General features: G+C 42.5%; 1 protein-coding gene and 1 long non-coding RNA gene across 4 annotated transcripts in view; one reads left to right on the top strand and one right to left on the bottom strand.

The window, feature by feature from the left end:
* Positions 1-21403, top strand: part of LOC139537217 (glycine receptor subunit alpha-2-like) — a 30804-nt gene that overhangs the window by 5739 nt on the left and 3662 nt on the right. For 2 of the 3 annotated variants that reach the window (XR_011667484.1, XR_011667485.1), the window contains exons 1-3: positions 11645-11755; positions 12895-17549; positions 17792-17850. The exons of the other annotated variant lie outside the window; for it this stretch is intronic. The gene's annotated coding sequence lies outside the window, so the exon portion shown is untranslated. Of the gene's footprint in view, positions 1-11644; positions 11756-12894; positions 17550-17791; positions 17851-21403 lie in introns of those variants that run through there. 3 annotated transcript variants of the gene reach the window in all.
* LOC139537218 (uncharacterized) lies at positions 5346-20133 on the bottom strand. Its single transcript, XR_011667486.1, has 4 exons — positions 19690-20133; positions 8533-8807; positions 8327-8400; positions 5346-7332 (listed from the first exon to the last, which is right to left on the bottom strand). It is a non-coding gene; the product is annotated as an uncharacterized lncRNA (long non-coding RNA).

Here is a 21403-nt window from a genome sequence, read left to right as displayed (position 1 = left end):
CACCATATTTCAGCCTGCACAAACCATATGATAAGTGTAAGCCAATTGAAAACCGAACACCTCATTGACATAACTCTGCAATAAAGATCTGGAGTCTGATGCCGTTTGTGAACCTGGCAAAAACAGGTTCACAAACGGTTCACCTCAATAAAATACTTTAAATTGTTAAATCCTTTAACGGTGCATTTGACAATGGATCAATTACTTTAACCATCAATTAAATATTTTTAGACTCATAAACAAACTATAGTTAAAATTGTGAGATAGTCATTTGTGCTTGACAAATTGTAAGCCTATAGACGGGTTAGCTGACAATGTCATGAAAACGATGTGCGAGCTTCCATTGGGCAGAAGTCAGCTATTGTGATTCTGGGTGGCCAGATTGCTAGCAAGAATGGCAAGAAATGGCCATGTGGTGAATCGTAAGAGGCTGGTTTCATCTTGTTCTTTATAACACGTCTTGTTTTGAGGTGTTTTGACTGATTTCATGCCAATGCTAATATGGCAAAACATTTGCTAGCTAGCTAACAAACAACTGTAACAAAGTATTTGAGAGACAACAAGTGCTCATTGTGCAAATGCTTTTATGTTTTTAATAAACATTGGAAATTAAATATAGTTTACATGTCAATAATCTAAGCCAACCTCGTATGTTCTGCCCCATAGTTACCCGGTCTAGTTAAAGTTTCTAGCCCAATGACTACTCAAAACGCCCTGAAAGCTAGCAGAGATGGGGGTTTTTCACAGCAAGAGAGAAGTTGCCACATTTAGCCAATAAACCCTTTTTCAATAACGTTATCGAGTGAAATAAGAAGGGATATCGACTTAACTTCTAACGACCAACGAAGGTTTTCCATCAAAATAATCAGTCTAGTAAGCTATAATGTGACTAATAAAGGAATTTGAATATGTTGCAAGAGAAAATATAATTTGCCCTTATTAAACCTCAAAAAACTAATGTGTCACGTTCTGACCTTAGTTCCTTTTTTATGTCTTTATTTTAGTTGGTCAGGGCGTGAGTTGGGGTGGGCATTCTATGTTGTTTTTCTATGTTTTGTTCTGTTGTTATATTTCTATGTGTTTGGCCTAGTATGGTTCTCAATCAGAGGCAGGTGTCAGTCGTTGTCTCTGATTGGGAGCCATATTTAGGTAGCCTGTTTTCTATTGTGTTTGGTGGGTGGTTGTTTCCTGTGTCTGTACCATACGGGACTGTTTCGATTTTTCGTTTGTTCATTCACTTTGTTATTTTGTATTTTTGTAGTGTTCAGTTTTATATATTAAAATGGACACTTACCACGCTGCACATTGGTCTGATATCTCTTACTCCTCGTCAGAAGAAGAGGAAAGTCATTACAAAATGTTAGGCTATTTTCTAGCAATTGTGCCCTTATTATGTGCCAGATGTTATGACTACAAACCGTTATAAATGGCCTATTTGCTAGATTGACTTGTCATTTCCATAGGCATAGGCTAGGCCTACTGACTAAAATCTGGGTTTATGATTGTAATTCAACTTTTCTATGGTTTGGCTAGCTAGATGCAGGTAGCCTATAACGCCTGATAGGCCTACATCTTATGTCAGATAGCCTACAGTAGCCTAGGCAAGATGTAGGTAAGATGAATGATTTAGCAGCTTGCTTAGTTCAAATTGACAGACTAATTTATTCAACATGAATAGTGAGGAGATTGACGTAAGAAGTGCTTCCATTGCCCAATAGCCTTTTGGAATGGGGTCATCATTTCAATCACTGAATCAAATTTTAATTATATGGATATGAACTGACTAGGCCTATGCTTGTCAACAACAGCCAGTGTTTTCTTTACCTGTAGCCTAATCTGACTGACTTCAATCTAATGCATTCTATTAAAAATTATATAAAAAATTGTGATAGAACTGTAACCATGATCACAATTAATAACTTTCAATTTAATTTACTAAACATGGCATTAATAATTGCATAATAACACAAGGCTACAACAACAATAAACTGAAGTTATAAAATAGCCTATTTATTAAATCAAGTGGTGTAAAGTACTTAAGTAATAGTACTACTTAAGTCGTTTTTTGCAGAGTATCTGTACTTTACTATTTATATTTTTGACAACTTTTACTAGGAATGTAGTGAAGTATGTACTTTTTACTCCATCCATTTTCACTGACACCCAAAAGTACTCGTTACATTTTAAATGCTCAGCAGGACAGGACATTTGTCAAAATCCTGCACTTATCAATAGAACATCCTTGGTCATCCCTACAGCCTCTGATCTGGCGGACTCACTAAACACGCATGCTTCATTTGTAAATTATGTCTGAGTGATGGCAATAGCCCGTGACTATCCATAAATAAATAAAAACAAGAAAATGGTGCCGTCTGGTTTTCTTAATATAAAGAATTTGATACTTAAGTATATTTTAGCAATTACATTTACTTTTAAAAATTAAGTATATTTAAAACCAAATACTTTTAGATTTTTACTCAGGTAGTATTTCACTGGGTGAATTTCACGGGTACTTTTTCCACCACTGATTAAATCCGTTTGACAGCTCCAGGTGTCACGCCCTGATCTGTTTCACTTGTTCCTGTGATTGTCTCCACCCCCTCCAGGTGTCGCTTATTTCCCCCAATGTATTTATCCCTGTGTTTCCTGTCGCTCTGTGCCAGTTTGTCTTGTATGTTTAGTCAAGTCAACCAGCGTGTTTTCCCTGTACTCCTTTTTGCTATTCTCCTTTTTCTAGTCCTCCTGGTTTTGACCCTTGCCTATTTATGGACTCTGTACCCGCCTGCCTGACCATTCTGCCTGCCTTGACCACAAACCTCTCTGCCACTCTGTACCTCCTGGACTGTGATCTGGTTTTGACCTTTTTGCCTGTCCATGACCATTCTCTTGCCTACCCCTTTGAATTATTAAACATTGTAAGACTCTAACCATCTGCCTCCTGTGTCTGCATCTGGGTCTCGCCTTGTGCCTTGATAGTACGAACTGGCCATGACAGACCCAGCAGACTTGGACCAGCTCCGCCACGCTGTCTCCCTGCAGGAAGCCACCATTAGGAGACATGAGGAGCTGGTACAGGGCCTTTTGGAAGGGCTCAGGTCCTTGACGAAACGCCATGACCATGGGTTAAAGGCTATTATGGAGCAAATCAGGGAGTTAGCTCAGAGGCTACCTGCCACCTCTGGAGAAAGAAAATCCCCCTATCTGTGGTGAGTTTGTACAGCCTATCCCGGCTCCCCGAGAAACCCGCTTACCTCCCCCGGAGCGATATTCGGGGAATCCTGCCGGAGTTTTCTTTCTCAGTGCACGCTTATTTTTGAGCTACAGCCATCTTCGTTTCCTTCAGACAGATCGAAGATAGCGTATATTATTACGCTAATATCGGGATGGGTGCTCTCTTGGGCTACGGCAGTTTGTGAGCAACAATCTGCCATTTGTGGTTATCTGGAGGAATTCATGGCAGACGTGAGAAAGGTATTTGAGTCTCCGGTTTCTGGGAGAAAGGCGGCCAGTAAACTGCTTGATTTACGTCAACTCACGTAGTGTGGCAGACTATGCGGACTGATTTTCACAGGTTGGCCGCCGAGAGTGCCTGGAATCCGCAGTCTCTTTTTGATACTTTTTTGCACGGATTATCTGAGGTGAAGGATGAGCTAGCTGCTCGGGAATTGCCGATGGATCTGGACTCCCTCATCGCCCTTACCATTAAAATTGATGGATGCCTAAGGGAATGCAAGAGTGAGAGGAGGTCTGGTCTCAGGCACACTCGTGCACCCGCTTTGGCACGTTCACCTCCAAGGGAATCCGGAAGTTTCCGAAGGTAGCTCTTCAGAGAGGATTCGAAGCCAACCGAGCACTCTCGGGAATCTACGACGGGTGAGTTGGATACTCCTGAGCCTATGCAGTTGGGAAGAGCTAGGTAATCAATTGGGGAATGCTCACGAAGGATGAATAATAACTGTTGTCTGTACTGTGCCCGTTCAATTACGGGTTTCTGGTAAACACAGTGAGACAATACAGTTCCTCCTCATTGCATCTCCCCATGTTTTGGGATTTTCCTGGCTTTAAAAGCACAATCCGATGATTGACTGGACCACAAGCTCCATCCTGGGTTGGAGCCCATTTTGCCATTCCCACTGCCTTCAAGCAGCACAGCCTTCCTCAAGTCGTCTTCCTCTGGATGTTAGCAAGACTGTGGATGTCTCTGCTATCCCCACAGAATACCATGACCTCGTCCTTATGATTGTACCATTGCTCTTCTCCCAGGCACTACACCACCTCGGAATCGATTGTATTCTCTGTCCAGACCAGAGACCAAAGCTATGGAAGAGTACATAGAGGCGTCTCTGGCCACTGGGGCCGTCTGTCTGCATCTCCTGTCGGCGCAAGGTTTTTCTTTGTGGAGAAGGACAAGACCCTGCATCCGTGCATTGACTTCCGGGGACTTAATGACATTACTGTCAAGAATCGTTACCCCCCTTACCTCTCCTCTCCTCGGCGTTTGAACCTCTCCAGGGGGCCACCATATTTTCCAAGTTGGACCTTCGAAATGCCTACCACCTGGTTTGGATACGCGAGGGGGATGAGTAGAAGACAGCCTTCAACACAGCCAGTGGACATTATGAGTACCAGGTCATGTTTTCTAGGCTTTGGTCAATGATGTGCTTCGGGACATGCTAAACCGGTTTGTGTTAGTGTACCTTGACGACATCCTGTTTTTTCCCCCCCGATCTGCACAAGAACATGTTCTTCATGTCAGACAGGTCCTTCAGCGCCTCCTGGACAATCAACTGTTCGTGAAAGCCGAGAAGTGTGAGTTCCACCGCTCTGCAATCACCTTTCTGGGTAATGCCATTGCTGAGGGCAATATTCAGATGGATCCTGGAAAGGTGAAAGCAGTGGTGGATTGGCCTCAACCAACGGCCAAATCAAGTCAAAGTTTATTTGTCACGTGCGCCGAATACAACAGGTGTAGACCTTACAGTGAAATGCTTACTTACAGGCTCTAACCAATAGTGCAAAAAAAGGTATTAGGTGAACAATAGGTAAGTAAAGAAATCTAACAAAAGTAAAAAGACTATAGGCTATATACAGTAGCGAGGCTACAAAAGTAGCGAGGCTACATAGACACCGCTTAGTCAGGCTGGTTGAGGTGGTATGTACATTTAGTTTTGTGGAAAAAGGGTTGGAAATAGGTGTCTCCATAATGACAATCTAAATAGCCTACCTACAACTGGTAAAACGACATGCACATATGCTGCTCTGTTTCCTCTCACTCATGTGGCTCAGCTGCCTGCTTGCAGTGCTCATTCTCAACGCCCTCCCCACCACTCACTTACTCAATTTAATTCAATTCAAAGGGCTTTATTGGCATGGGAAACATGTGTTTACATTGCCAAAGCAAGTAAAATAGATAATAAACAAAAGTGAAATAAACAAAAAATTAACAGTAAACATAACACTCACAAGTTTCAAAGGAATAGAGATATTTGAAATGTCTTATTATGGCTATGTACAGTGTTGTAACAATGTGCAAAAGGGAAAATAAATAAACATAAATATGGGTTGTATTTACATTGGTGTTTGTTCTTCACTGGTTGCCCTTTCTTGTGGCAACAGGACACAAATCTTGCTGCTCTGATGGCACACTGGTATTTCACCTAATAGATATGGGAGTTTGTCAAAATGTGATTTATTTTTTAATTCTTTGTGGGTCTGTGTAATCTGAGGGGAAATATGTGTCTCTAATATGGTCATGCATTTGGCAGGAGGTTAGTGCAGCTCAGTTTCCACCTCATTTTGTGGACAGAGTGCACATAGCCTGTCTTCTCTTCAGAGCCAGGTCTGCCTACTGCCGGCCTCTCTCAATAGCAAAGACATGCTCACTGAGTCTGTACATAGTCAAAGCTTTCCTTAATATTGGGTTAGTCACAGTGGTCAGGTATTCTGCCACTGTGTACTCTTTGTTCAGGGCCAAATAGCATTCTAGTTTGCTCTCTTTTTTTGTTAATTCTTTCCAATGTGTCAAGTAATAATCTTTGTTTCTCATGATTTGGTTAGGTCTAATTGTGTTGCTGTCCTGGAGCTCTGTGGGGTCTGTTTGTGATTGTGAACAGAGCCCCAGGACTAGCTTGCTTAGGGGACTCTTCTTTAGGTTAATCTCTCTGTAAGTGATGGCTTTGTTATGGAAGGTTTGGGAATCGTTTCCTTTTAGGTGGTTGTAGACTCTAACGGCTTCTATTTTCTGGATTTTGCGGAGTATCGTCCTAATTCTGCTCTGCATGCATTATTTGGTGTTTGTACCATTTTGTGAATTCTTGGTTGGTGAGCGGACCCCAGACCTCACAACCATAAAGGGCAATGGGTTCTATAACTGATTGAGATATCATAATTGTGATGTCAAATTTTATGTTCCTTTTGATTGCGTAGAAGGCCCTTCTTGCCTTTTCTCTCAAATCATTCACAGCTTTGTGGAAGTTACCTGTGGTGGTGATGTTTAGTTATAGTTTGTTGTGTGCTCTAGGGCAATGGTGTCTAGATGGAATTTGTATTTGTGGTCCTGGCAACTGGACCTATTTTGGAGATTAACTGTCAGCGCCCAGGTCTGACAAACTGTGCAGAAGATCGAAGTGCTGCTGTAGGCCCTCCTTGGTGGGGAACAGTAGCACCAGATCATCAGCAAACAGTAGACATTTGACTTCAGATTCTAGTTGGGTGAGGCTGGGTGATAATCAAATCAAATCTTATTGGTCACATACACATGGTTAGCAGATGTTAATGTGAGTGTAGCGAAATGCTTGTGCTTCTAGTTCTGACATTGCAGTAATCTCTAACATCTAACAAGTAATCTAACAATTCCACACCAACTACCTAATACACATAAGAATATGTACATATAAATATATGGATGACCGAGCGGCATAGGCAAGATGCAATAGATGGTATGAAATACAGTATATACATATGAGATGAGTAATGTAAGATATGTAAACATTATTAAAGGGGCATTATTTTAAGTGACTAGTGATCCATTTATTAAAGTGGCCAATGATTCAAGTCTTTTTGTAGGCAGCAGCCTCTCTGTGTTAGTGATGGCTGATTAACAGTCTGACGGCTTTGAGATAGAAGCTGTTTTTCAGTCTCTAGGTCCCAGCTTTGATGCACGTGATGCACTGACCTCACCTTCTGGATGGTAGCGGGGTGAACAGGCAGTGGCTCGGGTGGTTGTTGTGCTTGATGATCTTTTTGGCCTTCCTGTGACATCAGGTGCTGTAGATGTCATGGAGTGCAGGTAGTTTGTCCCCGGTGATCTGTTCGGGCAGAGCACACCTCCCTCTGGAGAGTGTGGAAAAATGCTTACAAGAAAGGAACAGATAAAGACTGAGTCAAAGTTCATGATTTCCATTGTTTCTTGTAATGTTAAAAAGGGAAGAAAAAGACAATCCCATGTGTCTAATTTGGCTAGCTATCTAGGCTACTCACTATACTATAGGCTGCAGATTTGAGTCATCACTATAATTTTTATTTTATTGAGTAGGCCTATATCTTTGTATAATTTAATTAATCAAATTATTAATCTAACAATAAAATCCTTATTATTTTGTAAGAAATTTAAGGTATTTTTATACCCTTACAAAAAAGTCCTAGAGGAATCCTGAACGAAAAATTCAGCAGGAATCCTCCAGAATATATATTCTGCAGGAATAGGAAGACCTGCAGGATATACCACAGGATTTTCGGGGCCACTTTCCTGTGGGAATCATGCAGGTAGTCTTTTAGAAAAACAATCCTGCAGAAGGTTCTCAAATAGATTGTTTCCTGAAGGACTACTTGCAGGAATTGTCCTACACAAAAATGGCCCCAAAATCCAGTGGGATATCCTGAAGGTAATTCCACAAGATTTCCAGGGTCATTTTCCTGTCAGACAACCTGCTGAATTCCTTCCTCATCCTTCAGAAAAGTTCATGTAGGACAATCCACATTCTTTCAAAAGAATGGACGGATTGCACAAGATATAAGATTGCATGGCAATTTTATTATCCAATGAAGCAACAGCTGACATGTTTGATTGCTCATATCACCAGCACTGCATAAAATATGATTTCTAGGAGAAAGAAAATGAGATCTTGAATAAATTTGGAAAAGCATATATTGTAACAAGAGCGTGTAAAGGTGTCATCACATGAACAGCTTATGGGTATTGGTTTGAAGGGAAACTGCTATCTGCAACTTGGTTTTAATATGGCTGGTACAACAACATCTGTGAGTATGCATGTTACGCTCCGTTTTAAAGGAAGAAATGAGAGGCTGAAACTGTGTGTGGTGTTACCTGCGCCTGCATGGCTGTCCAGTGCTGCCTTCTGTGGTACTCGGTCTCACTATTGTTTACAGGCTCTGTTTTAACTGGGCAGGACAGGAGAGATATGAGAGGGGCAGAGTTCAGAATATAACTGCAGAACATCTGTGTGTTACATGAAAAACAGTGACAAAATAGTGCAAATTATATATTGTAGTAGTAAAAGACAACCTACTCACCTTTAACTTGTAGACTAATGTACTAATTGAGCTCCAAATCAGACAAAGAATCAGAAACAGATGAATTAGTAAAAAAATAAATAAAAGACATATTGTCTTCTCATGCATTTACCATCTCTAATGCGGTATGGTGGCCTTCTGCTAAACTGTTAGAAATACAAAGAATGTAAAGAATTACAGTGAAATACTAGGTGTGTCTGTTTTCTGTGCTCCCTGTAGTCTAAGCTGTAAGGGAAAAGATAACTCACATGGTGGTGGTAAAACTGTCCAAGCAGCTAAAAGTAAAACAGAAAGAAAGTCATGTTAAAATTATACATTTCTATTTAAATCAAACTATTTGTATATTCAATTGAGACCTAATATATTTCAGTGAAATTTGTGATATTTCATAGATAAACGTTGCCTGTGTTCCAAATTGCATATGTGTTCTATCTAGAGCGTATAGCGAGTATGGAAGTGAACTGTCATTTTTCAAGTGCGATTCTAAACCTAAGAATGTGTAACGGCAAGTATGTACTAGGTTTGCCTGAAGTTCTATAAGCGTACTTGGGAGGTCTGGAAAACAAAGCTGTCACGTCGTTCGTAATAATGGTCGGACCAAGGTGCAGCGTATGTAGAGTTCCACATATTTATTTAGAAAACCAAACTTAGAAAACCAAAAACAATAAAGAATAAACGAACCGTGACGACAATGCAGTGCTAACAGGCATCTAAACATAAACAATATCCCATAACCCACAGGTGAAAAAAATGCAACTTAAGTATGATCCCCAATTAGAGACAACGATTACCAGCTGCCTCTAATTGGGAATCATACACAACCACCAACATAGAAAATGAAACCTAGAACCCCACATAGAAATAATAAACTAGACTAAAAACCCCTAGTCACGCCCTGACCTACTCTACCATAGAAAATACAGGCTTTCTATGGTCAGGATGTGACAGTACCCCCCCCCCCCCCCCCCCCAAAGGTGCGGACTCCGACCGCAAAACCTGAAACAAAAAGGGAGGGTTAGGGGGGGTGTCTAGTGTCGGTGGTGGCTCTGGTGTGGGACGAAGTACCCGCTCATCCTGCGGATCCAGCCATGGACCCAGGCTGAACACTGTGTCTGGACTGGGCATCGGCGCAGGGGAAGGCTCCCGCCATGGAGCGGGACTGGACGCTGTGCCTGGACTGGGCACCAATGCAGAAGAAGACTCTGGCCTTGGAGTTGAACTGGACGCCGTGCTCAGACTGCGCATCGGCGCAGGGGAAGGCTCCGGCCATGGAGCTGGAGGTTCCAGACCGTTGACCGTCGAAAGGAGGTTCCAAACCGTTGACCGTCTCAGGAGGTTCCATACCGTGGACCGTCTCAGGAGGTTCCGAACCATTGACCGTCTCAGGAGGTTCCGGACCGTTGACCGTCTCAGGGGGTTCCGGACCGTTGACCGTCTCAGGGGGTTCCGGACCGTGGACCGTCTCAGGGGGTTCCGGACCGTGGACCGTCTCAGGGGGTTCCGGACCGTGGACCGTCTCAGGAGGTTCCGGACCGTGGACCGTCTCAGGAGGTTCCAGACCGAGGACCGTCGTTGGAGGTTCTGGACTGTGAAACGTTGCCGGAAGCTCTGGACAGGGAACTGTCGCCGGAAGCTCTGGACTGGGAACTGTCGCCGGAAGCTCTGGACTGGGAACTGTCGCCGGAAGCTCTGGACTGGGAACTGTCGCCGGAAGCTCTGGACTGGGAACTGTCGCCGGAAGCTCTAGACTGGGAACTGTCGCCGGAAGCTCCGGACTGGGGATCGTCGCAGGAAGCCTGGTGCGTGGGGCCGGCACTGGTGGTACCGGGCTGGTGACACGCACTTCAGGGCGAGTGCAGGGAGGAGGCACAGGACGTACTGGACTGGGGACACGCACTTCAGGGAAAGTGCGAGGAGCAGGCACAGGACGTATCGGGCTGTGGAGACGTACTGGAGACCTGGTGCATATAGCCGGCATCAATGGTACCGGTTCGATGACACACCTCGCCCGGCAAGTGCGAGGGGCTGGCACAGGACGTACTGGGCTGTGAAGGCGCACGGGAGACACGGTGCGTAGAACCGGCACAGGACTTACTGGGCCGTGGAGGCGCACTGGAGATCTGGAGCGTAAAGCTGGCACAACATGTCCTGGACAGATGACAACCTTCGCACGGCAAGTGCGGGGAGCTAGCACAGGACGTACCGGGCTGTGGAGGCGCACTGGAGACACGGTGCGTAGAACCGGCACACATTGTACCGGAACGATGACACTCTCCTCAAAGCGAGTGCGGAGAGCTGGCACAGGTGGCATCGGACAGCTAATACGCTCCTCAGGGCGACTGTCTTGCCTCTCCGGCCAAACCAACAGCTCTCTCTCATCACTCTCCTCAACTTTCGCCAACCACTCCTCGCTCAATCTGTCCCAATATTCCTCCTCGGTCTCTGACTCACCCCTCAGCGTCGCCGACCACCCCGTGTGCCTCCCCCCCCCCCAAAAAAAAATTTGGGCTGTCTTTTGGGCTTGCGTCGTGGCCGCGAACCCTGGTGTCGTCGCTGTCCTTCCCTCACCGCTTGCGTCTGCTTCCACGGAAGGCGTTCGTCTCCAGCCATAATTTCCCCCCAAGGCCAGAATGTCTTCTCCTCCTGGGCACGCTGCTTGGTCCTGTTTTGATGGGATATTCTGTCACGCTGTTCGTAATAATGGTCGGACCAAGGCACAGCGTATGTAGAGTTCCACATATTTATTTAGAAAGTGAAACTTAGAAAACCAAAAACAATAAAGAATAAACTAACCGTGACAACAATGCAGTACTAACAGGCAACTAAACATAAACAATATCCCATAACCCACAGGTGGAAAAAATGCAACTTAAGTATGATCCCCAATTAGAGACAACGATTACCAGCTGCCTCTAATTGGGAATCATACACAAACACCAACATAGAAAAATAAACCTGGAACCCCACATTCAAATAATAAACTAGACTAAAAAACCCTAGTCACGCCCTGACCTACTCTACCATAGACAATACAGGCTTTCTATGGTCAGGATGTGACAAAAGCACACAAGGGATCATACATTTTCGTTCCCTTCACCGGGGAGGCTATCCCATAAAACCTTGCGACACAGCGAAAATTACCAAAACTTCTGAATTAATGGCGGACTGAAGTCCCGGCTTGGGAGAAAATGTTCCAGAGGAATAAGGAATAACTTTGTAAAATGCAAGTATTACGTTTATTTATTCAACAAATTACTTTAACATGAATTTTGAATTCAAATGTTGAGTCACTGCTGTTTATCAGCCTGCTAGCCAAGCTAATGGGCATGATACACTAGCACAGGATGCCTCGCGGTGAAACACCGCTTCCCATTCATAGCTCGTCGGACACGATGGCTAGCTAGCAGGCGATCTCATCCTGGTTATCAGCTGTTTAGGGATGACTAACTAATCGTAAAATTAGCGGTGTCAACTGTGAAGACCCGGACAGTTTTAAAAAAATCCTGTATTGGTGAACTTTATAGGCAGCTAATGAGAAATGTAGCAAATCTTTTTGTTCATTTGTTTTCAGGGACAGATTGCAACTGATGCGTTCATTTCAATCCATGGCATTGGCAGGACAAAAAAGACTGGTTTAGAGATTTGACATTTTAATGACATCTGATTAAAAACATAGGAAATGCAGATAGCCGTTGTCGTGTCTTCGGCTATGCCGGATTAAGTGATATGACATGCTATTCTATAAAATAATTTCTCTGTAATTCATATTACCTGATTAAGCTAATCCTGTCTCAGATGCCAACTGAACTGACATCATATTCATTAAGTCCCAACGCATATTTTCAACTGGTTGTATTACCGAAATATGGCTCCGTTTCCCATCTTTTGATGTCATCAAACTCTCTCTCAAGGTTAACAAAGGGATTTTCAATAGTCACATCGGTAGAGTAGAGAAAGGAAAAAGGGGAAGGTATTTATGGGGGTCATAAACCTCCCCCCTTAGGCCAACGTCATGACACCATGTTCTGTTCAATCTAGGCTTGTTAGCCAGCCAAGTTATTTGTGCATTCTTACATGATCAGTAAATGCATACAGTGCATACAACTTTCTTCTTGTCACTTTCCCCTCCCCTCGTGTTTCACCATTGCATACAAAGACATTTTTTTAAATAATGAAATTATTAAATAAAAGTAAATCAGTGACAACTTGATCAAGCCTATGAATATGTAAAACTGTCTACAAAACCATTGCACATTAACAAAGCTATTTGTGGTTCTCAGCAACTTGAACCAGCACTCAAATTTGAGCAGTGAGGTTCATTTCTCCTCCCTTGGCCTTATATGTCTGCTCTGTTCGCCTCAGGTTGAAGCACATCCCACCCCATCACCCAGACAGATGTAAAGAACTTGGGAACTTCCCATCCACCATGAAAATCACCCTATCCAGGAGTTTATTCAGCAGTGTGCAACATCGCTATGTTAGAAGTAGATTCACACATGTTATTCTCTATCATGCAGAATTGTCAGCTCATTATAACATATGAAGCTCATTCTAAAATACAGACGTGGATGATTTCTGCTATGTACAAGTCTTTATTCCTACCAAGCAAACACCATGTATGTTCAACTATTCATCGTCTAAAATTTAGACCACAATTAGTTGAATGAGGTGTACTGAACAAGCTTTTGAATGTTAATCTCCTTGATGTCCCTCACTTGGGGATTCTAAAATGTGTTCCATTCTACTGAGCCATTTATTTTATATCCGTATTAGCTTTTATTTCTTATTGTTGTTTCAGTGTCGAGAATGAACCTGCAAGTAAGCATTTCGTTGGACCATGTGTATCCTGTACATACGATTAATACAACTTTTCTACAATGATCTGTGATCATGCACAGATACAGGAAAACCAATAAAATGGTGAATATCTATAAAAAATGACAAGTATTGTAACGATCTTCTTTGGGAGAAAGAGAGGAGGACCAAAGCACAGCGTGGTAAGTGTTCATGATGAAACTTTAATAGAACAAACTGAACACTGAATTACAAAACAATAAACTGAACGAACGAAAACCGAAACAGTTCCGTGTGGAACACACAGACACGGAAGACAACCACCCACAAAACACAACAGAAAACAAGCTACTTAAATATGGTTCCCAATCAGAGACAATGACTAACACCTGCCTCTGATTGAGAACCCTATCAGGCCAAACGAGAAACCCAACATAGAAACACAAAACATAGATAACCCACCCAACTCACGCCCTGACCACACTAAAACAAAGAATTAACACAAGAACTAGGGTCAGAAAGTGACAAGTATTGATGTCTCCCTACTGTTCTGGTTTGAGGCTTGGGAATTTGGGCTGCAGTTCATCTGTCTAATCCCCTGTAGGGAGAGAGTAATAATATTACAATGGTGTGTTAATTTAATATTATTCCTGTTTGATATGCATGCATATAATTAAAGTGGACATTGCCAGTGTTTGTTTTGTATCCAATACATTTAGCTTACATTAGGATGAAATAGTCTAGGCCCTCCATACTCATCTGGCGGAACGGATCCGGACACAGAACGGGGTCAATACGTACCGCAGATTGACACACCCCCAAAATAGTTTTTTATTTTATTATTTATTTTACTCGGTCGGGCTTCGACCCCTGGTATACTATAAACACACACAAGACATGGAAAATGCATATAATTGCAGGAAATGAACTTTAAAACAGCCATAAAAATCTGCCCCGTGCTAAATGTGTAGAATTGCTGGAAATTCACTTTAAAACTGCAACCTTTTCTCACTGCCAACAAGAGGGGTGTGAACATTTTGGGGTCGCATGGGTTGCGAGGTGGGGGTTTGTTACAACGCCGATAAATTACATTATCCATCCGGACCTTTTCCACCAAGGAAATGTGTTTGACTGGACCTCAAATAGTACTTTAGTACCCCTGGTCTAGGCCTTCTAATCTAGTTGTATTGCATCATGTCGCCTATCATTTAGTTATCAATGCATAAGGTGAATATAAAACCAAGCTAATCGTGAACATCAGCATCATTTAATAATATGCATGGGTGTTATAGTTGTATGAATTTATCACAATGCAAACCTGCTCATTGGAAATAAAACACCAGTGGTCCTAATGCAATGTAATTTTAGCTTCACAGCGAAACACCACTATCCTGGCTATTTATCATTCTTAAACGTAAGCAAAATAATTTATTTTACAATAATTTATTTTTTGCTTCTGCCTCTGTACAATGTATGAATGTACAATGTAGACCACATTATCGACCAAAAGAGATCTCATCTATATTATTCGTAGCAGTCTATTTATGACCACAAACCGATGCTGGCACTAAGGCTGCACTCAACCAGCTGTATAAGGCCATAAGCAAACAAGAAAATGCTCATCCAGAAGCGGTGCTCCTAGTGGCCTGGGGACTTTAATGCAGGCAAACTTAAATCCGTTTTACCTCATCTCTAACAGCATGTCACATATGCAACCAGAGGGAAAAAAAACTCTAGACCACCTCTACTCCACACACAGAGTGTCACGACTTCCGCCGAAGTCGGTTCCTCTCCTTGTTCGGGCGGTGTTTCGGCAGTCGACGGTACCGGTCTTCTAGCCATCGCCGATCCACCTTTCATTTTCCATTTGTTTTGTCTTGTTTTCCCACACACCTGGTTTACATTTCCCTCATTACTTGTCATGTATTTAACCCTCTGTTCCCCCCATGTCTGTGTGTGGAATTGTTTATTGTTTCGTGTTTGCGCACGTTAGACTGGTTGCGCTGGCTTATGTCAACCCATATTGTGTTTAGTGTTCTTTGTGCCGTGTGTTTTGTTCGCCTAAATAAAAGGCTCCGTTTGCTCCCCAAATTCTGCTCTCCTGCACCTGACTCCCTTACAGCCAGTTACGCATACCTAACACAGAGATGCATACAACGCTATCCCCCGCCCTCCATTTGGCAAATCTGACCATAATTATATTCTTCTGATTCCTGCCTACAAGCAAAAACTAAAGCAGGAAGTACCAGTGACTCGCTCAATACGGAAGTGGTCAGATGACACGGATGCTACGCTACAGGACTGTTTTTCTAGCACAGACTGGAATGTGTTCCATGATTCATCAAATGGCATTGAGTAGTATACCACCTCAGTCATCGGCTTCATCAATAAGTGCATTGACGACGTTGTCCCCACAGTGACCGTACATACATATCCCAACCAGAAGCCATGGATTCCAGGCAACATCCGCATCGAGCTAAAGGCTAGAGCTGCCGCTTTCAAGGAGTGGGACGCTAATCCGGACGCTTATAAGAAATTCCGCTATGCCCTCAGAGTAACCATCAAACAAGCAAAGCGTCAATACAGGATTAAGATTGAATCCTACTACACCGGCTCTGACGCTCGTCGGATGTGGCAGGGCTTAAACTATTACGGACTACAAAGGGAAACCCAGCCACGAGCTGCCCAGTGACGCGAGCCTACCAGACGAGCTAAATGCCTTTTATGCTCGCTGAGAGGCAAGCAACACTGAAGCATGCATGAGAGCACCAGCTGTTCTGTACGACTGTGTGATAACGCTCTCGTTAGCCTATGTGAGCAAGACGTTTAAACAGGTCAACATTCACAAAGCCATGGGGCCAGATCGATTACCAGGACGTGTACTCAAAGCATGCGCAGACCAACTGGCAAGTGTCTTCACTGACATTTTCAACCTCTCCCTGACCGAGTCTAATACCTACATGATTAGACTCGTCAGTGTGGTAGTAATGCGTAGGCAACAACACGTCTGCTACGCTGATCCTCAACACTGGGGCCCCACAGGGGTGTGTGCTTAGTCCCCTCCTGTACTCCCTGTTCACCCACGTGACCATGCATGACTCCAACATCATCATTAAGTTTGCTGACGACACAACAGTGGTAGGACTGATCACCGACAACGAAGAGACAGCCTATAGGGAGGAGGTCAGAGACCTGGCAGTGTGGTGCCAGGACAACAACCTCTCCCTCAATGTGAGCAAGACAAAGGAGCTGATCGTGGACTACAACAAAAGTCCGGCCGAACAGGCCCCAATTAACATTGAAGGGGCTGTAGTGGAGCAGGTTGAGAGTTAGGGTATCAGGGTCCAAACACACCAAGACAGTTGTGAAGAGGGTACGACAAAACCTTTTCCCCCTCAGGAGACTGAAAAGGTTTGGCATGGGTCCCCAGATCCTCAAAAAGTTATACAGCTGCACCATCGAGAGCATCCTGGCCGGTTGCATCACTGCCTGGTATGACAACTGCTCGACATCTGACCGTAAGGTGCTACAGAGGGTAGTGCGTCCGGCCCAGTACATCACTGAGGCCAAGCTTCCTGCCATCCAGGACCTATATACTAGGCGGAGTCAGAGGAAGGCCTCCAGTCACCGAAGTCACAGACTGTTCTCTGCTACCGCACGACAAGCGGTACCGGAGAGCCAAGTCTAGGACCAAAAGGCTCCTTAACAGTTTCTACCCCCAAGGCATTAGACTGCTGAACAATTAATCAAATGACCACCAGATTATTTACATTGACCCCCCACCCCCCTCCATTTGTTTTGTACATTGCTGCTACTTGCTGTTTCACTTCACCGCTACCTACATGTACAAATTACCTTGACTAACCTGTACCCCCGCACATTGACTCGGTACCGGTACCCCCTGTATTTAGCCTCGTTATTATTTTGTTGTTACTTTTTTATAATTTTTTACTTTAGTTTATTTGGTAAATATTTTCTTAACTCTTTCTTGAACTGCACTTTTGGTTAATGGCTTGTAAGTAAGCATTTCACGGTAAGGTCTATTCGGCGCATGTGACTAATAAAGTTTGATTTGATTTGAAAGATTACCTGTCATACGTCCACAATGATGTAGCAGCACAAAACATTTTTTTTTTTTAAATGTAGCAGCAGACCAAGCAATTTGTGAGAGGAGGACCCAACCTAAAATGATTCTGTTTGGTGTCAGCTTAATTCACTAACAGGTACAGAGAAAATCGATTCTGTTACTTGTTATTCATGTTAAATATTTCCATTCTGGGATAGTTGTTCACTGAATTGCTAGCACTAGTTGCTACAATGTAAACAGATGTAGCTAGCTAGCATAAAAGCTAGCTTTGTTGGTGTCGGCTGCATGATGATGCAGTTTCCTATTTAGGTTAGAGGTCATGTCGAAGTACGTTTCAAATGTAACAGATTTTAAGCGCTCTGTGTTCTCCTATACTAGACGGTATGCTCTCTCAGGTGTTCTTGGAAGATCACCCTTGAAAGAACGGGAAAACGCAAGTATGCAATTTGGAACATTGTTTTAAACAATGTTTTTAACCCCCAATTCAATCACTTCCTTATTTATACGTCATGTTCAGTCTTGTGACTTGGTTACCGTCGTCAAGTGCAAGCCAATAAGCAATGAAACATTATAGCCTAACTTGTGACAACAGTACTAAAGAGACAGAGCAGGGGGGTGATATCAAACCTCATTTGTCACTTTCCATGGAAGCAAAAGTTAAATGTTTTGTTTTGTCAATGCTATGTAGAGCACATGCTAGCTAAGATAGCTAATTTACTCATAAAATATTCTGCAAACAACATTAAAAAATAACTATGCGACCCCCTAACATGTTTATATAGACATTTGTTGCAGTTTTAGTTAGAGGTCGACCGATTTATGATTTTTCAACGCCGATACCGATTATTTATTTGTAATAATGACAATTACAACAATACTGAATGAACACTTTTCTTTTACCTTAATATAATACATCAATAAAATCAATTTAGCCTCAAATAAATAATGAAACATGTTCAATTTGGTTTAAATAATGCAAAAACAATGTGTTGGAGAAGAAAGTAAAAGTTCAATACGTGCCATGTAAAAAAGCTAACGTTTAAGTTCCTTGCTCAGAACATGAGAACATATGAAAGGAGGTGGTTCCTTTTAACATGAGTCTTCAATATTCCCAGGTAAGAAGTTTTAGGTTGTAGTTATAGGAATTATAGGACTATTTCTCTCTATTATACCATTTGTATTTCATATACCTTTGACTATTGGATGTTCTTATAGGCACTTTAGTATTGCCAGTGTAACAGTATAGCTTCCGTCCCTCTCCTCGCCCCTACCTGGGCTCGAACTAGGAACACATCGACAACAGCCACCCTCGAAGTATTGTTAGCCATCGCTCCACAAAGGCCGCGGGCCTTGCAGAGCAAGGGGAACAACTACTCCAAGTCTCAGAGCAAGTGACGTCACCGATTGAAACGCTATTAGCGCGCACCTCGGTAAACTAGCTAGTTACACCAGCCTAATCTCGGGAGTGTATAGGCTTGAAGTCATAAACAGCTCAATGCTTGAAGCACAGCGAAGAGCTGCTGTCAAACACACGAAAGTGCTGTTTGAATGAATGCTTACGAGCCTACTGCTGCCTACCATCGCTCAATCAGACTGCTCTATCAAATATCAAATCATAGACTTAATTATAACTTAATAACACACAGAAATACGAGCCTTTGGTCATTGATATGGCCGAATCCGGAAACTATCATTTCGAAAACAAAACGTTTATTCTTTCAGTGAAATACGGAACCGTTACGTATTTTATCTAACGGGTGGCATCCCTATGTCTAAATATTGCTGTTACATTGTACAACCTTCAATGTTATGTCATAATTATGTACAATTCTGGCAAATTAATTACGGTCTTTGTTAGGAATAAATGGACTTCACACAATTCGCAATGAGCCAGGCGGCCCAAACTGCTGCATATACCCTGACTGCTTGCACGGAACGCAAGAGAAGTGACACAATTTCCCTAATTATAAGAAATTAATGTTAGCAGGCAATATTAACTAAATATGCCGGTTTAAAAATATATACTTGTGTATTGATTTTAAAGAAAGGCATTGATGTTTATGGTTAGGTTTTGTGCAACGACAGTGCTAAATCATCACCCGTTTGGCGAAGTAGGCTATGATTCGATAAGAAATGAACAGGCACCGCATCGATTATATGCAACGCAGGACACTAGATAAACTAGTAATATCATCAACTATGTGTAGTTAACTAGTGATTATGTTAAGGTTGATTGTTTTTTTATGAGATAAGTTTAATGCTAGCTAGCAACTTACCTTGGCTTCTTGCTGCCCTCTTGTAACAGGTAGTCAGCCTGCCATGCAGGCTCCTCGTGGAGTGCAATGTAAGGCAGGTGGTTAGAGCGTTGGACTAGTAACCGGAAGGTTGCAAAAACGAATCCCCGAGCTGACATGGTAAAAATCTGTCGTTCTGCCCCTGAACAAGGCAGTTAACTAACCGTTCCTAGGCCGTCATTGAAAATAAGAACGTGTTCTTAACTGACTTGCCTAGTTGAATAAATAAAAATAAAAAAATCGGCCAAATCGGTGTCCAAAAATATCGATTTCCGATTGTTATGAAAACTTGAAATCGGCCCTAATTAATCAGCCATTCCGATTAATCGGTCGACCTCTAGTTTTAGTATGTTTCTCTAACTCTTTACCTGTTAAAAAAGTAAAGTTATATTAGCAGTACTTGAACTAGCTAGCTAAACTGCCTGGCAGCCATTTCCTCAACTGTTGCTATGGTGACCAAGATGTCACATGACCGTGCATCTTCTTCTTGTTGATTGTAAAGGAAAGTTTAAAACACATTTTTGGGTAATCAAAAACTAGCTAGCTATATACAAAATGATGTGCGCTCACCACCACACACACACTTTATCTCCTCCAGTAGTTTGAATATCTGATATGGCCTTACCGAATATTTAACTAGGCAAGTCAGTTAAGAACAAATTCTTATCTTACAATAACAGCCTACCCCAGCCAAATCCTCCCCTAACCAGGATGACCCTAGGCCAATTGTGCGCCGCCATGAACACTGCAGGAATATCAAAATCCTGCAGGATTCACCCTTACAAAAAAATATTGCAGTTTTGAAGCTGCAGTACCTGCAGTCAACTATGGTATTTTGGACGCAGTAATTGCAGAATAACTGCAGTTATACTGCACCGTAACTGAAGTTATACTGCACTGTAACTGCAGTTACACTGTAAAATTACTGCAGTAAAAAAAACTTTACGCAGTATTTGCAACATACTGCAGTTATACTGCACTCTGACTGCAATCTTTTTTTTGCAAGGGCGGTTCGGCAGGATTCGTGCTGGGATTTACTTGGTCCTGTGGGAATTGCCATATCCTGCAGGTTTCGGTCCTGCAGGATTCTTGCAGGAATTGTCATGTTTGTGCAGAATTTTCAACATTTCTGCAGGACAAGTCATACTACTGCAGGATTTTGTCAATCCTACAGGATTCCTGCAGGACACCTGCAAAATTCCTTCACAAAAGGTTAAAAAAAATTGTAAGGGTATTTTGCAATAAAGCTGTAGAAGTAGATGAAGTAGAAGCTCTTTTGTAGGTATTTTCACTTGGTAATAAGTAATTATATAGAAATTGCTCATAGGTATAGTTACACATCACTTTAAATAGCTACATCCCGTGTAAGAACTATCAACAACCATGTAATCATTCCAGATATGTAGTCTGTGGTCTATTAGTGTGTTTATTTTCTCACGACTAGATTGTCAGAATGAGTAACGTACTTTGTAGGTACACAATTATTACAAGTACTCATCAAGATACCCTTAATTTTAACTAGCTAAATCCTGTGTAACACCAAGTAATTACATTGTACTTTTGCAGATATTACATGTACTCTGTGGTGTACTTGTGTTTATTTTCTCACTTGGATGGGGTTTCCAGAAGCTTAAAAATGAGGGTCAGGATGGGTAACATACAATATAAGTACACATTAATTACAAGTACCCAACAT

The sequence above is a fragment of the Salvelinus alpinus genome, chromosome 13 (genome assembly GCF_045679555.1).
Source record: "Salvelinus alpinus chromosome 13, SLU_Salpinus.1, whole genome shotgun sequence".
NCBI classification, from domain to species: domain Eukaryota; kingdom Metazoa; phylum Chordata; class Actinopteri; order Salmoniformes; family Salmonidae; genus Salvelinus; species Salvelinus alpinus.
The sequence above is the reverse complement of the archived record's forward strand: the minus strand, read 5'-3'. Positions and strand labels throughout refer to the sequence as shown.